This window comes from Phodopus roborovskii, unplaced genomic scaffold (genome assembly GCF_943737965.1).
Source record: "Phodopus roborovskii unplaced genomic scaffold, PHOROB, whole genome shotgun sequence".
In the NCBI taxonomy this organism is placed as follows: domain Eukaryota; kingdom Metazoa; phylum Chordata; class Mammalia; order Rodentia; family Cricetidae; genus Phodopus; species Phodopus roborovskii.
The window spans coordinates 20,446,063-20,460,871 of NW_026125052.1; the positions used below are offsets into that span (position 1 = coordinate 20,446,063).

A 14,809-nucleotide genomic window follows, 5' to 3' on the forward strand; every position below is an offset into this window, starting at 1 on the left:
ATAAAGGAGTGGTAACCTCAGGGCTAACTAAGACACATGAACTCTAGGAATTTAATTTGTCAGGCTTGAATGGCAAGTAACTTTATCCACATGGCTAACTTACCAGCCCCTCAATTTTTTATTGTAGTAAAATACACATACTGAAAACTTAGTCATAGTCCCAAATTCCCATTCATAAACTAGTAACCCAAGATCTAGAGATGTAGGGTGACTTGCTTATGATTGTACGATTTTTGAGTATTAGTTGATGGAAGTCAGGTAGGGTTCAGAGGTCCTCCTCTTGACTCATGCTATAGTTCCTATCCTTGAATTCTCTGGTAAGTTCTAATCATCGAGTCGTTGTTTCTATGTTAACATGAGTCCATAAGAAGGAATATGTTTAAATAAATGCATATGTTTAACCTGTCTATTAATCAAGACTCTTACCTAAAAGCAGAAATTTGGTTCAAATAAACCTAACCATGAAGGAATATCAATAAGGGCCTGGGATATCTATCAGATCCCAGGGACAGGAGTGAGACAGATCTAAGGACTTGACTGCCATTAGGACATTGGTCTATCTACCTCTCATTTCTGATCTGTGTATCATTTCCTTTTTCCATCATATTGTTCTCACAGTGTATTCTGTTCCCCAGAATCCTGTGTTAGTATTCTTAGATTTGTCCACTAGGGAGTGAAGATCCTTTGCATGTAAAGATGAAAAGTTCTAGAATGGGCTCTGATTGGCCCAGGTGGATCAAGAGCTCTCTGGGTGTCAAGAATATGGGTTTACATTACAAATTATTGAATATATACGACTGCCTTTCCCTCCCTGAATAACATATCAGATTCTCACAGGAAGAAATATGTAATTAAAAGTTGTAAAGAGCCACTACAAATATAAATGCCCTGAAGTATCTAGCCTTTCTAACGCCTCTTTTTGGTCATTGGTATACAAATGTTCTGGGCAGATAGACTTTTCATCATGTTGTATTCAGATTCCCTCATTATTCTTTAACCTGTGTATAAAGTTATCCAGAAAGTTCTGTTAATTTTCCCATGCAGTTCTCATTGGCACTGTTCCTTTCTATTTCCACTGTCACGCTCCTTGACTTTCAGCAATCATCTTCTTTAGCTCATTAGACAGCAATATCTTCTTAACCAGATTCTTATTATTTGTTCCTTTCCATTTAAATCTACCATATGAGATGAATGTTTAAACACTACCTTTCTGTCATTCTTATGCCCAGAGGTAAATGGTGGATCCTTTCATACATGGGAAGACCTTCTGAGATCTGGTTCTGTCTACCTGTCCACCCTTTCAGCAACTGAGATCTCCTTATGAGTACATACTTTGACTCAGCCACATTCACTGTTCAGCAACCTATTCCTTTACACCTTCAGTCTGTCTATTTGTAGTTTACACTGATGCTATCTTTATTTTAAAAAGCAGCTCATTTCCAAAAGGGGCCCATTCCTGTTTGTTGTTATCCTAGTTTCTCCTCTTAATACCCAGAGTCCCAGAGCCTGTCCTCCTTCTCTTTTCCTTCTACCTATTTTTATTTTTTTTCCTCAAGAAGTAGTCTTGTACCACCCCTGTCAAAATTTCTCTCTCTCCTTCTTGTGAAATACTACAGAACTTACTGTTTCACTTTTGGTAACACTTAATTTTATCACACACTGTATTAATTTTTAAACGTTTTAGGCATTTTGTTACTCAAATAGATTGTGAGGGGAAAGCATGCAAGACTTCCCTCACATCAATTATACATGCCTCATGGCATGTATCACAGCTATACACATGCAGTAAGCATAAAAACCTGTCAAACATTTATAAATGTCAGTGGTAAATATATGATGGCTTGCTTATGAACATTTTACATGAAATTTTCACTTCACAAAGAAGGGATTTACTAAAACCTTTTAACTAGTAGCTCCTCTTTGTGGATATGTTTTTAACTGTTAGTCTAAAAATTATAAAATATTCATCAAAAGGGTGAGGTGGGAGTTGGTGGGGGAAATGTTGAAGATACTGCATTATAAGTCATTGGTTGGAGATCAAAAGGAAATGAGATTATGAAAATCTATGAAAAAAATTTAAATTATACTCACTTTTCTGAATACTTGCTTAGAGTGTACAAGGGCCTTAGGCTTCATCTCTAGTGCCGTAAGAAAATTAGAATACTTTTATTGTAAGATGACTCACATTTTTCTATAATAGTATGTTCTGTTTTTTTTTTTAATTTACATTTTATACAACGTTCTCCTGAGGGTGAGCGATAATCATGGCATTTATGTTTGGGTCTTGAGCTGGTCAGTTTTTGTCAACTTGACACAAAGTAGGGTCACCTGGGAAGAGGAAGTTTCAACTGAGGAATTGTCTCCATCAGAATTGTGGGCATATTTGTGGTGGCATTTTCTGGTCTATAAGCAGGGGTTATGGGGGCACTTCATTGATTAATGTCTGAAGTGGGACATTAATCCCACTGTGGGTGGTGCCACCCCGGGCAGATGCTCCTGGGTTATATATGAAAGTAAGCTAAACACGTCAAAGAAAGAAAGTGAGCCAATAAACAACATTTCTCCAACATCTCTGCTTCAGTTCCTGCCTCCAGATCCCCGCTCTGAGCTCATGCCCCAGCTTCTCTCATTGGTAGATCATGCCTTTGGAGTTCTAAATAAAATAAACCCTTTCTTCCCCAAGCTGGTTTTATCACAACCAACAAACTAGGAAAACTAGGATAGATTGTGGACTGTATCCACCACTGAGTACAATCTGGAAAGTTAGTCATTTAAATTCAGAGCCTCACCTTCTAAAAATTGAGGCTACTCAGTTGATGTTAGAAGGATTAAATGGGGAAAGTATATTTAAGACAGTAAAGTACTTGCATGCAGTAAGTGATCAATCAATGGTAACTATTACTTTTTACAAAAGAGGGAAAGTTGAAAAGAAGAGGTGAGCCTGGTGGCTTATTTATGACTTCAAGAGTCAGAGGAGGGCATGCTGGGATGAGTGACCCCACAGAGCCAGCAAATCAAGAAAGGCCATTTGGACAGATACAGATAGGGGCATTAGAACAGCTGGAAGGTCTAGGGCAAAGTCAGCGCACTTTGTGGATCCATTGCAAGTTCTTCTTAGGAGGCATATATTGTATTTCCAAATGAAGTTATAGACTACAATACTATCTTAATGAGAATGGGTAATAAGCAAGTAAAACAATTAGGAATCTCAGAATTTTGGGCACTGATGATAGAGAAGCAAAGGAGATCTGGGAGAGGGTTGAGGAGGGAAATAGCTTCCATGTTGTTCTCTGTCTCTGCCAGACCCCAGTCTCACCCTTAGCAATCACATATTATTTCCTTCACAAAGTCAGACTGTGAGAGCAAGTACAAGGCCTGATGGTAAGATTGGGTGGGAGAGGACTGGGTGAAGAGAAGCATGTTAAACGATAAAAACAGGCACTGAGCTCAACCCAGCAGACACGGACACTGTCCAATATGAATACAGGACCTGGAAAAGATCAGTCAAAAGAAATGAGGACAGTGGTTCAGAGTTGCTATATTGGGGCAAGAGACCATGTGGGCCACAGCTATCAAAGCTTACTGTGCAAAAATCCAATAAAGACATCTGCTGCTAAAACTGGATGATTACAGTGGTTTTCCAATTTACATGAAAATGGGCTTAAAGGTTTTCATTTTTTGAATTATTATTAAACCAGTGAAAATGTTGCAAATAGATTTATAAGAAAGTCAGATATATTATTTAAAAAACATTATTTTTTAATATGTGGATATCCGCATAAGCATAATATAACCAATTTTAGTGCAGGTGTAATTGTGTCAGGTCCATATGGCAGAATTCAATCTACCAATATTTCATGGTGCTCCACAATGAACACCATAATTTCTAGGTGCTGCCACCTGAACTAGTTTGAAAAGCAACACATTATACCCCTGACTGCCTTTTGTTATTTCTCAAGGGAAGGAATGTTATTAGCTTCAGCAAAACTCACAGGGAAAGGCTTAGATACAAAATCTTTAAAATACATAAAAAGACTAAAGGAGAATTAAAGAGGGTAAATGCAAGTGTAAGAACAATGTAATAGTTGCTATTGTTTCATGAGCACATTATTGTATACTATGCTCTGTGCTAAATAGTTCTCAACCTTTCATTTTATCTTTATAACTATCCTGTGAGGCTTCATGACCCACATTAGACAGACAGAAGGTTCAAGACTTGCTTAAGATCATGTACCAGGGTAAGTGGTGGGCGACACTGATCAAACCTTTTTTCTGACCCCAAAGATGGTGATATTGTAATGTTTCATTGTAAACTGTGTTGAAACGTAATGTTTCTTTGTTAAAACTGAAACAGAGGCACAGGTTACTTTTTAGGTGTGTATGCACCCTGTGGACCATTTACCAGTGTTGCTGAACATTTCCAGCAATCTAGAATACTCCCCCCCCCCCCCATTCCTGCTTCTATCACAATAGGTGGATGGATTTTAATTATACTGAACTGACTTTTGGAATTACAACCAAGAGTCCATACGCCAGTCTTCACCTTGCCATGCTAACTATAGTCAATGCCACAGTCCGGCCTCAGAGTTCTCTCTCAGGTGTTCACTGTAAGGACTAGTTTTTGGACATGATTTCATATCCAACTTTTGTACTGTTACGAAATTAGTACAAATTTCTAAAAATAAATTACACAACAAAGTACTATGGGATGGGGTAGATTCAGTTGGACTGTTATTAAACTAATCATTCAACCTCTTTACCTTCCAAACTGCAAAGAAACAGTGCCTTTGATTGATGTAATTTGTGAATCTATTTCCAGTCATGGCATTTCATTAGAAGGCAGACTAAAAAGTCATCTTACTTAATGGAATGAAGTCCACCCAAGCAAAATATGCAACGATGATTGCTTTGTATTATCTTGCAGGACGTGAAAAAAAATTTACTTCAAGAGTCTTGCAAAGTTGAATGGCCGTTTCGTGGTTTGGGGGAAAGGAAGCAAAGGGGAAGAAAATCTAGGTGGAGAGTTTTGGGGGGAAATATGACCTAATATCCTTCAACAGGGTCTTAATGTGATGTCTTTCTGTGCTTTGTTGGCTGCCTTAAAGATCACATTAACTCTTATTCAAGCTGGTAATGGCTGAGGCAGCATCGCAACTTTACTTAAGTCTAGCATGCTAAGATTGGCGAATCGTCAGTAATTGTTCTTTCTCCCTCTCCCTTATCCCTTATGCGCCCCCCCACCCTTCCCCCGCCCCAAGCCATTGTTTTTCTTCCCATCTCTATTCTAATCTCCACCACAGGCAACTGTGGCATCTTGAAATCAGTCAACATACTGCAATCGAGAATCAGGAGAGGGATAACTGACACTTGTTGGCTTCGACGACTTTGAGTGACACGTGTGCCTGTGGTGACCAAAGGGTGGGGGACGGTCTAGAGGAAGGTTCGTGCCATCGAAAGCAGGAGGAAAGAGCCCCCAGAAGTGGGCGCACGTGACAGCAGCAGCCACCTCGGGAGTGACATCATCCCGGGGGCGGGGCCAAACTCTCGAGGGCCTTGTCAGCTTCTGAGCTTCCCCCCCTCTTCCTCACCAAATGCCTCCGACCCCACCAGCCCAAGCCCCCTGAGGAAACCAGAAATGTCTACAGGTCCTGCAGCGCCAGGGCCCCCTCTGGCAGCGCGGCGCGGGGTCTCACCTCCACCAGCTCTCGCCACAGCTCCCCACCCCCAGGCCGTGGAGGGGCAGGGGGCGGGGGCGCGCGCGCTCCGCCACGCACGCGCCCCCACGCACGCGCTCTCCCTCCGCGCTCGCGCTCCTCCCCAGCCCGGCCCGGAGGGGGCGGGGCTGCGGGCGGCCTCGGAGGGTGCGACGCCCCCGGCGCGGCGGCGGCGCTAGAGAGCGGCCGGCCGGGCGCGGGTTGCTGGGCGCGCGCTGCTCCGGCGGGGCCCGGTGGCCACAGCCGCTTCGCGCCAGCCGCCCCGGCTCAGCGCGGCCAGCTGCGAGCGCCGCTAGCGCGGGGCCCCGGGCGGTAGGCGCCGCGCTCCCTCCGCCGCCCCGCGCGCCTCCCCGGGCGGCCCCGCCCCCGATCCCATCCCCCTCGCGCTCACCTCCCGGCTGTGCCGAGCGCGAGGCGGAGCGAGGCGCCCGCCGCCGCCGCGGTGCCGAGGGGCGAGTCTGCCCCCGCGCCGCCGCTGACAGGAGGACCGCCGCGGGCTGCCAGCGCTCGCCGGCCGCGAGGCCCCGCCGAGCCCGATCGAGGCGCGGATCCTCCGCGGGGCGTCCTCGGGCGGCGCGGTCCTCACCGGAGACCACGGGCACGCGGGGCTTGACCCCGAGGTGCGCCGCGCCCCTCAGAGCGGCAGGTAAGGATCGGGGATCAGGAAGGAAGGGTCGGTGAGGGTGAGGTGACAGGGGCGTTCGCTTGCGACGCCTCAGCTGCGGGGGTTGGGGCGGGGGCGAGCGGGGAGACAGGGAAACCGGTGTGGAAGTGCCTCCGGTGTCGAAGGCGTGGGGAAGGCTGGCCGCCTCCGAATGTGGGACCGAGGACGGCTTCGGAGGGCTCCGGGGTCGGCCACTTGCCTGTCACCGAGGTTAGCCTTGATGTTTGGTACCTGGGGAGTCTTTGGATGGAGGGGACCGGGATGAGATGCGAGGCAGATTGCTAAACGTGGCAGGGAATGTGGTGCAGAACGAGTTGCAAAATGTGTCCCTGAATGCAGCATGGAAGTAGTTGTGAAATGTGCCAGGTAAAGGCACAGGATGGGCTGGCCTCCGTAGCGTAGAAATGCGTGGTTGAAGTGTTATTAGGAATATTAGTAATTCCTTTGGGGAAGGAGGTGTAGTATAATAAAAGACTGATAGGGCTCTTTGCTACATATTCTGTCGTAGCAAATCCAGAGGAGCTACGATAAGCAAAAAAAAAAAAAAATTTTTTTTTGATATAGGGAAAGTACCCACGTGAAAGCAAAAAAGAAAAAAACAAAACAAAACAAAACAAAAAAAAAAAAAAACAAAAAACCAGATTGTTTAGTTGTGAGATGGGAAAGAAAAAAAATAGGGCTAAAATCATTTCAGGTTTTGTCATCAGCGTGTAGAGCATGCAATTGTAGCCTTCCTCTCTGTTCCAGGTGTGGAATGCTTAAAATGTTTCCCACAAAACATAAACAATGATAATTAGCATTAGGAAGAAGATGCCTTTCACTCTTCTGCTCCTCTTCAGGAAAACAAAAAACCCACAAACAAAAAGACAAACCAACCGTCCTGATCATAATTGTGTGTTCAAGATCGTTAGCCAAAAGGAACTATATTCATCGTGTCCCTGCCTTGGCTTTTGCACAGGTGAAAATAAGTGGTACAAGGAAAACAAAACAATATGGTGAACAAAAGGGATACATTTTCAGGCGTTTTGAAGGGTTGGAGCCAAAAGCTGTGTCAGTGGTTAATTACAGAGACTGGCAATAGTGAAATATTCTGGTATGTTCTAGCTGTTGGGATGGGATGGTGAGATAAGATAAAAACGGAATACAGTAAATTGGCATAAAAAGCAACAACATGGATTCTGTCAGTGTAGTAGTGTTCCTTGTAGCATTTGCCAGGTAAATTGTCTTAGGAATGTGAGTACAAAACCGAAACAAATGACACAAATATTCCTTTTCTCTATTCCTCGGCCCCTCCACCCCCATCTCTCTCTCTCTCTCTCTCTCTCTCTGTGTGTGTGTGTGTGTGTGTGTGTGTATCCATCCACATGCAGCAAAACATTGTGACTTCCATTTAAGAACATCTGTTTTGAGAGAATTGTCATAACATACTGGAATTTTGAAAGTAACAAAAGACAGCTAGATGAGCTATGCATTATAACATGTATATGTCTATGTAACAGAAACAAAAGCAGAAATATCAGATGTGTTCATTGGAGTGTTGTTAATTATTGATGAGATTTTAGTGTGTTATGTTAGAATTCTTACAAATTGAATTACCTGCATGAATGTTGTTCTTATTATATATAGTAATTTGCCAGATAATCTGAAAATTCATACTGATTGGCTTCACCCTTGTTCCAGAATCATTCATTGAGGGATCATTTCATCCAAAAACAAGAGATTGGATTTTCCTTGACTTGTTTTGAACTTTAGTCTTTTCTGTAGACATTTCCCTTACCTTGAGGCTGTGTTGAAGCTAAAGAGAGAAGAGGGCCAGAAGAGAATAAAGAGCAGTTCTGTTGGGTCTTCCTGTTTTGTTCTGACTGTAAGCCCTATGTACTGCCACCCCCTACTGTCTGTAGGAAGAGGTGTTGCAGAGCCTGGTTCTTTTCTTGTTATCACTGCCCCCTTGTGTAAGGGAAGAAATTGATAGCTGCACTTTATGGGAAACAGTCTTTTCAGATTGTTCTGTATCATTGGAGTGGCTATTTATTAATCACTTGTTTACTTTAGACTGCAGAGCTAGAAACATATGTTAACCAGATCTTAGACTCGATGTCCCTCTTAATATCAGTATCTGATATTAGCAATTTAGATTGGTAAGAATGTTTACCATATGTTTAGGAACATGGTATTCTGTTACTTCTAGTAGTACCAGTATACATTTATATAGCACACACTTTGTGCTCATCTTGTACATTGTTTATATATTTACAAAACCCTATGAGTTATATACTGTTATTTCCATTTTACCCATGAGAAATGGAAACCAGATCAGTTTGCCAGAGATTATGTAGCTGAGACATGGAAACACTGTTTCAGTTTAGTAACTCCAGTTTCAGACTCTGTTCTTCATCAGTATATTGTATTGTCCTCTCACATTAGTATTGACAAGGCATATGCTTAAAATGCACATATCCATCATAAAGCAAATACTGTTAGATGTAGACAAACATGCCTACACATATGCAAAGAGTAGTCATAGTAGAATGTTTCTCTTAGGAATTTGTTTTTAAATTTGTTTTATGTGATTAGAAGCAGTAAGTACTATTACTCAGGACTTTTCTTGTGGTTCAAGAAACATTTATAGTGGTATTTGCTTTGAGGGAATCTTTAGAAGTAAAAGTTGCTTTCAGGCAGTTTCACACACACAGTTTCATTAAAAGTTAATGGTAAATTTTTATTGCTAATTTTATTTAGAAAATAAAAAAGAAATTATTTCTCCTTCATATTCACATTTTATGACTTCTGTTTATTTAAAAATATGGTTAGCAAAAATAGACTGGATCTTTATGAATAATTAATCTTCCAAACAAATGTTTGCTCATATTTTTCTTAGCACTTAAACCATTATTTTATAGATATTGATTACATATGAAATATTTACAAAAATAAATAAAGTACAAAGAATGACAGTATAGTCCATGCTCCTCATACACCTTCACTTGTTTTAGGGAGTGGACCTTTGCCTGTCATAATTGTGATAATTATTTTCTTCCATTCTTTTTACAGAAAATTTTCTGATTACATTGTGAATTACACATCTCATGTAACCAAACACTCCTTTATCTTAATATACATTTGTTGCTGTTATGTGATTTAACATATTGATTATGGTCAAAAATTTTCAGGGTATAAAATTATATAGTATATTCAACAGATTGAAATATAGGCTCAGATATGCTCCAAATTTGTATTGATAAGATTATACTTGCAAATGTAATTTGCATATTTTTTGTAAAAATTTACCACTGACATTGTTAAAACTTAATTGGTTATTTCCTTCTCCCATCATTAACATTTTTTTTTTCTTTTGAGACAGGATCCCCATATGTAGCTCAGGTTGACACTGAATTATCCTTCAGTTTCTGCATGTGCCACCTTGTCTGGCTGTTACTAATATTAACTCCCCATTGGTGCTGGTGTGTAAGCCCAGGGCTTTGTGTATATTAGGCATGTGCTACATTAAGCTACACTTCCAGCCCCTCATTATCAGTTTTTACCTATTTCATGCTACCTCTCCTTTCTTTGTTTAGTATGTCCTATATAATTATGAATTATGAAGGAAGACACAGACCCTAAACAGAAATATACTAATAACAGAAGTTCCAAAAGGGAAATGCTAGGATGGTTGATAACTTATTGGGCATATAGTAGAATAAGTATGCATAATAATGCATCAAGTTCTTTCTTTGTCATATTTCTCTTCTTGAAATATGGTAAAAACTGAGACAATGTAGTTGCGCACAGGAGTTGAATTATACTGGACTGAATTCAGAGTTGTCCAAAGTTAAGGAGAATATTTCACTGATGGCATCCATATTTTCTTTCAAGGACTTAAAACAAGCTGCTACACATGATAGTTTATTTTTCTAGCACTACTATGAGTAAAAACAAACACTAGAAGCTAGCTTAATTATCAGACATTACTTTTCTCTGAATTATAATTATTACTATTAATCAGTATCATATTTGCTTAATATGCCTGTAATCATCAAATACTGTTATTTGGTGGAAAAATAGATCATACTGTAAAAATAAGTTGTTTATTATATTGTGAAGACTTTTCAGTTTATTTGAATTGCACGTTTTCTAGTAACACACTAGATGAAAATTACTTAAGATTGGAAAAAAAAAAAAAAAACCAAAACCAAAACCAGAACAAGGGATAAGTTGATGGAGAAGATGTATCCCTGGTGAGTCTCTTGAAAAAGTTATGGAGAGCAGTGTTAAAAGCTTAAGGCTTAAGAGATATAGTTTCTATTTTGAGGTCATTTTCTCTTAGAGGACATCTTATCGTTAGTCTTTAAGATCAAGGTTATTGTAGATGGAGATCCATCTACCAATGTCTGAGTTTCAGAAAGCCAAAGAAGGTTGTGAGTGTGGAAAAAGTATGGACAGTTGCTTCAGAAAGTTCTAAATAATTGTAGTGCCATAATTATTGCTGGAAACAAGTTACTTTTGTTAGGTCAATTTACTTGTGATTTATAGTGCTGGGCATTGAAAATGGGGCCTTGTATGTAATGGGTAAGTGTTTTTCCATTGAGCTGTATCTCTAACAAAAGTCAGGTTATTAAAATAATTTCATTTGAAAATTATGTTTGTGGATGTTGGAAGTATCATATGAGTTGGCTATTTTATGTACCACACCAAAGCGTCTTGCTGTGTTCAGCTTCTGTTTGCCCTTCTTTAGTTGATGATGAACATGACCATGTTTAAGAGACAAAAGAATTAGGTCGATGGTTCTAGTCTAGTTTCTGTCTTTTTTCAGTCATAGTAGACAAAACCTCTCAAGTGTCTTTTTATTAAAACTCAAGTTAATCTGTTGTCAGTCACCTCAACTAAGCTATTGCATTTTAGTCAATGATTTTGGTGTGCTTAAAAAAAAAATTCAAATTGCCTACAAGATGTCTTTACTCTTTCTGTACCTTTCTTTCATAGGTACCTCCACATTGCTGCCAGAGTAATATGTATGCCTCCCTTATATGTATGGTGGAAGAAGTGGTGCGTGCGTGCGTGCGTGCGTGCGTGCGTGTGTGTGTGTGTGTGTGTGTGTGTTTCATACACATGAATGTGAGGTATACAATTGCATGTGTAGAGAAGAACAGTGGATGCTTTCTCCCTGTTGCTTTCTTTATTCTTTTGGGACAAAGTGTTTCATTGAACTGGAAGCTTGCCTTTTTGGCTCCACTAGCCTAGCCAGCCATGTGGCCCATGGGCTTTCAGAATCCATCTGCCCCTGTGTCCTAGTGCTGAGGTACAGGGGCATTTAGCCGTACCTATATTTTCTAAGGTGTTGGGGATTTAGACTCAGGTCTTCATGCTTGCACAGCTGTTGCATTTACCCATGGGATCATCTCCCCAGCCCCAGCATGATAGTTTTAAATGTTCAGTTGGTCATTTTACTTTCTTCAGACACTTTCAGTGCTTGTCATCATAGAAAAGATCAAATGGGAACTCCTTAGGAACCATATGGGTAATTCATGGTCTTTTCCATGCATCTTCTTTTGATTTAGTACCTGCTATGTTCATTTTCAAGTTCTTCAGTAATTCTGAATTTCTTTAATATATAATAATCTCTTGTATTTTCATATCTTTCTGAATAAAGCTCCCTTTGCATTGGATTATCCCTCCCCTTTACTTTGTTCTGTGGCAAATTCTTTCTAATGTCTTGGCCTAAAAAGTATCTTTTGAGTGAATGTTATTCTTACCTAATTGGGTTTGAGTGTGTTATTTTATTTTCTCCCTTTGTACTAGGTAAACATATTTTAATTACTTATGTGACTATCTCATCACTAGTCTGTTAAATTTCTTTTAGTAGAACCTACTTTTCATCTTTTATTTTGCATCAGTATAGTTAGTACCTAATGGTTACTCACTGTCTATTTATTGAGTAAAGATTGTTTTAGTTATGCCTTTCAAACTTCATCCCTTGCCAGGTGTGGTAGCACACACTTTTAATCCCAACATTTGGGAGATAGAGGTGGATGAAGCTATGTGAGTTCCAGGCCAGCCTGGTCTACATAATGACTTTCAGGGCCACCAGGGATACATAGGGAGACTTTGAGGAAATTATAAAAAGTATCTACACACATATACCTAAATCTAACTATTCAGACTAATATTTATTTAGATTATAATTAAAACTGTCCCCAAAGATAACAAGTTTTTATTTGTTTTTATGTTTCTTAGTGTGGTGGCAGGAGGAAGAGTAGAAGGTTCTCTGTGTGAACTTGAGCCAAATGACTTTAGATGTTATAGAAATTGACCAGCTATAACCTATGGGCTAAATCTAGCCTGTCATCTATTTTTTATGTGTGCTGCAAGCCTTTTTTTTAGTTGTTAAAAAATATTAAAATCATAGTACTTCATAATGTGAAAATATCTGTGTTTATTAAGACAAATTTGTTGGAACATGCTCATTTGCTTACGTATTGGCTGTGGCTGTTTCAGGTCAACAGCAGAGTTGAGTAGTTGCCTTAGAGACTGTATGGCCTATATAAAGCTTAAATACTTACTTTCTAAAAGTTTGCCATCCCTTGTTCTATTTCATAGTCTATGCCCTTAATGTTCCTTTAATGTTAGGAGTTATATATCGTTTGAAGCTTTTTGCAGAAAATACCTGCTGCTATTTATTGAGAAAAATTCACTACTTTGCCTTAGTACTGCTTACTTGAAAAGCCCCTATTACACTTCCTTATAACATTCTCACTATGTCTGACTCTGAAGTTGGATTCTGTCCCAAGCAGAGTCATATGCAGTACAGTTAAACCCAGCCAGCATTAAGGAGGCAGAGGCAGGCAGATCTCTGAGTTCTAGGCTGGCCTGATCTACATAGTGAGTTCTAGGCTAGCCAAGGCCACATAGTGAGACTTCTGTAATTAAACAAAACAAAACAGAACAAAAACAAAAAAACAAAAGAGAAGGAATTAAAGAGAGTAGGAAGGAAAGAACAAAGTAAGCATCCCAAGCAGAGAGGAATTTGGAATATAGAATAGTTTTCTCTACTTAGATTTCTGTTTCTTGTGTATTTTCCACAAAAATTGTTGTATATGCATGTGTGTGTGTGTGTGTGTGTGTGTGTGTGTGTATGTTTTTGTTATGCAGATACTTTGTAAGATTTGAGTGTGCATTAGTTATTTTGGAAAAAATTATTCTTTTTCTTTTTTGGTATTTTGAGACTGGGTCTCACTGTGTAGCTCTGTTCATTATGTAGATCAGGCTAGCCTTGAACACATAGAGATTGAGTGCTGGTATTAAAGGTGTGTGCTTAGAAATTTAATATTGTTTTTCAAAAGCTAAAATTATAATTCAGATTTCTGTGTCCCAGCTATTTCTTCTACCTCTGAAAAATATAGTTGAAAACAAGTAGCATTTATTTCCATTTTTCTAAAGTTTACTGTTGATATTTTACAGCTTTCCTTTTGTGGCAAAGGCATTCTGAAAAGATTTCATATGATTTATATGTTCATTAAACATTTTTTTATTTAAGACATTTTTGCATGTGTGTATGGTAAATGTGCATTTGTGTATTTACATATGTGTGGGCAGGTGTGTCTGTATGTGTGGAGGGCAGAGCTTGATGTTGAGTGTCTATTTTGATTGTTTCCTACTTTGTTAAATGCTGAGGCAATTTCTCATTTGCATCTGAATCTTGCTGAATTGGCTATTTTAGCTGACCAGCTTGCTGCAAGGCTTGTTTCTGCCTCACCAAAGCTGGGACTTATAGGCAGGCCACTATGCTTGCCTGTTGTTTCCCAGCATGTTGGAGATCCAAACGCTGCTCTTCATGCTTGCATAGCAAGTGCTTTATCTGCCGAGCTCTCTCCAGCCTCCATATGTCCATTTATAAATATTAGCAAGTATTTCAGACATAGAGTTTACAAGAAAGAGAACACACAAATAAGAATGGTGGAAAACCCTTATTTATTCCAAATGGATTTTTGGAGCAGTAGGCACACATTTCTTTGTCTTAAATATCATATCAGCACATCTGATCTTAAAAGATAGACATGAAGAACGTGGCTCTAGTTTTCTTTTTCTTTTTGCTCTCATTTATTGCCACAGAAGCTCCCTTTTCACTATGGATCTTTTTATAATAGATTATATGTATTGAACTTGGAAATGGGATGGAGTATGTAGATAATATATGATTTAGTTATTTTAGATTTGGTGATAATGCTTCAGATCTCAGTAAATATTTCTGCCTAACTGAAAGTGGTATCTTGTTAACCTTTTGTTCCTAATCTTGCAAGGGAGAAAGAGAATGTCCCCAGAAATTTCTAGTTGTTTGTCTATGGAAACTTAATAGATGATTTGCTATGCTGTAGAAACCCAGAGTTCCCTAGGCTTGTCAGCTGGATGGTGATGAAGGTATTTAGCTTTTGTAGGC

At 39.7% G+C, this 14,809-nt stretch overlaps 1 protein-coding gene across 12 annotated transcripts in view; it reads left to right on the forward strand.

Moving 5' to 3' along the window:
• The first annotated feature begins 6,212 nt into the window (after positions 1 to 6,212).
• Positions 6,213 to 14,809, forward strand: part of Tanc2 (tetratricopeptide repeat, ankyrin repeat and coiled-coil containing 2) — a 289,050-nt gene continuing 280,453 nt past the window's right edge. For all 12 annotated transcript variants that reach the window (XM_051178779.1, XM_051178787.1, XM_051178795.1 and 9 more), the window contains exon 1: positions 6,213 to 6,360. The gene's annotated coding sequence lies outside the window, so the exon portion shown is untranslated. The remainder of the gene's footprint in view (positions 6,361 to 14,809) is intronic.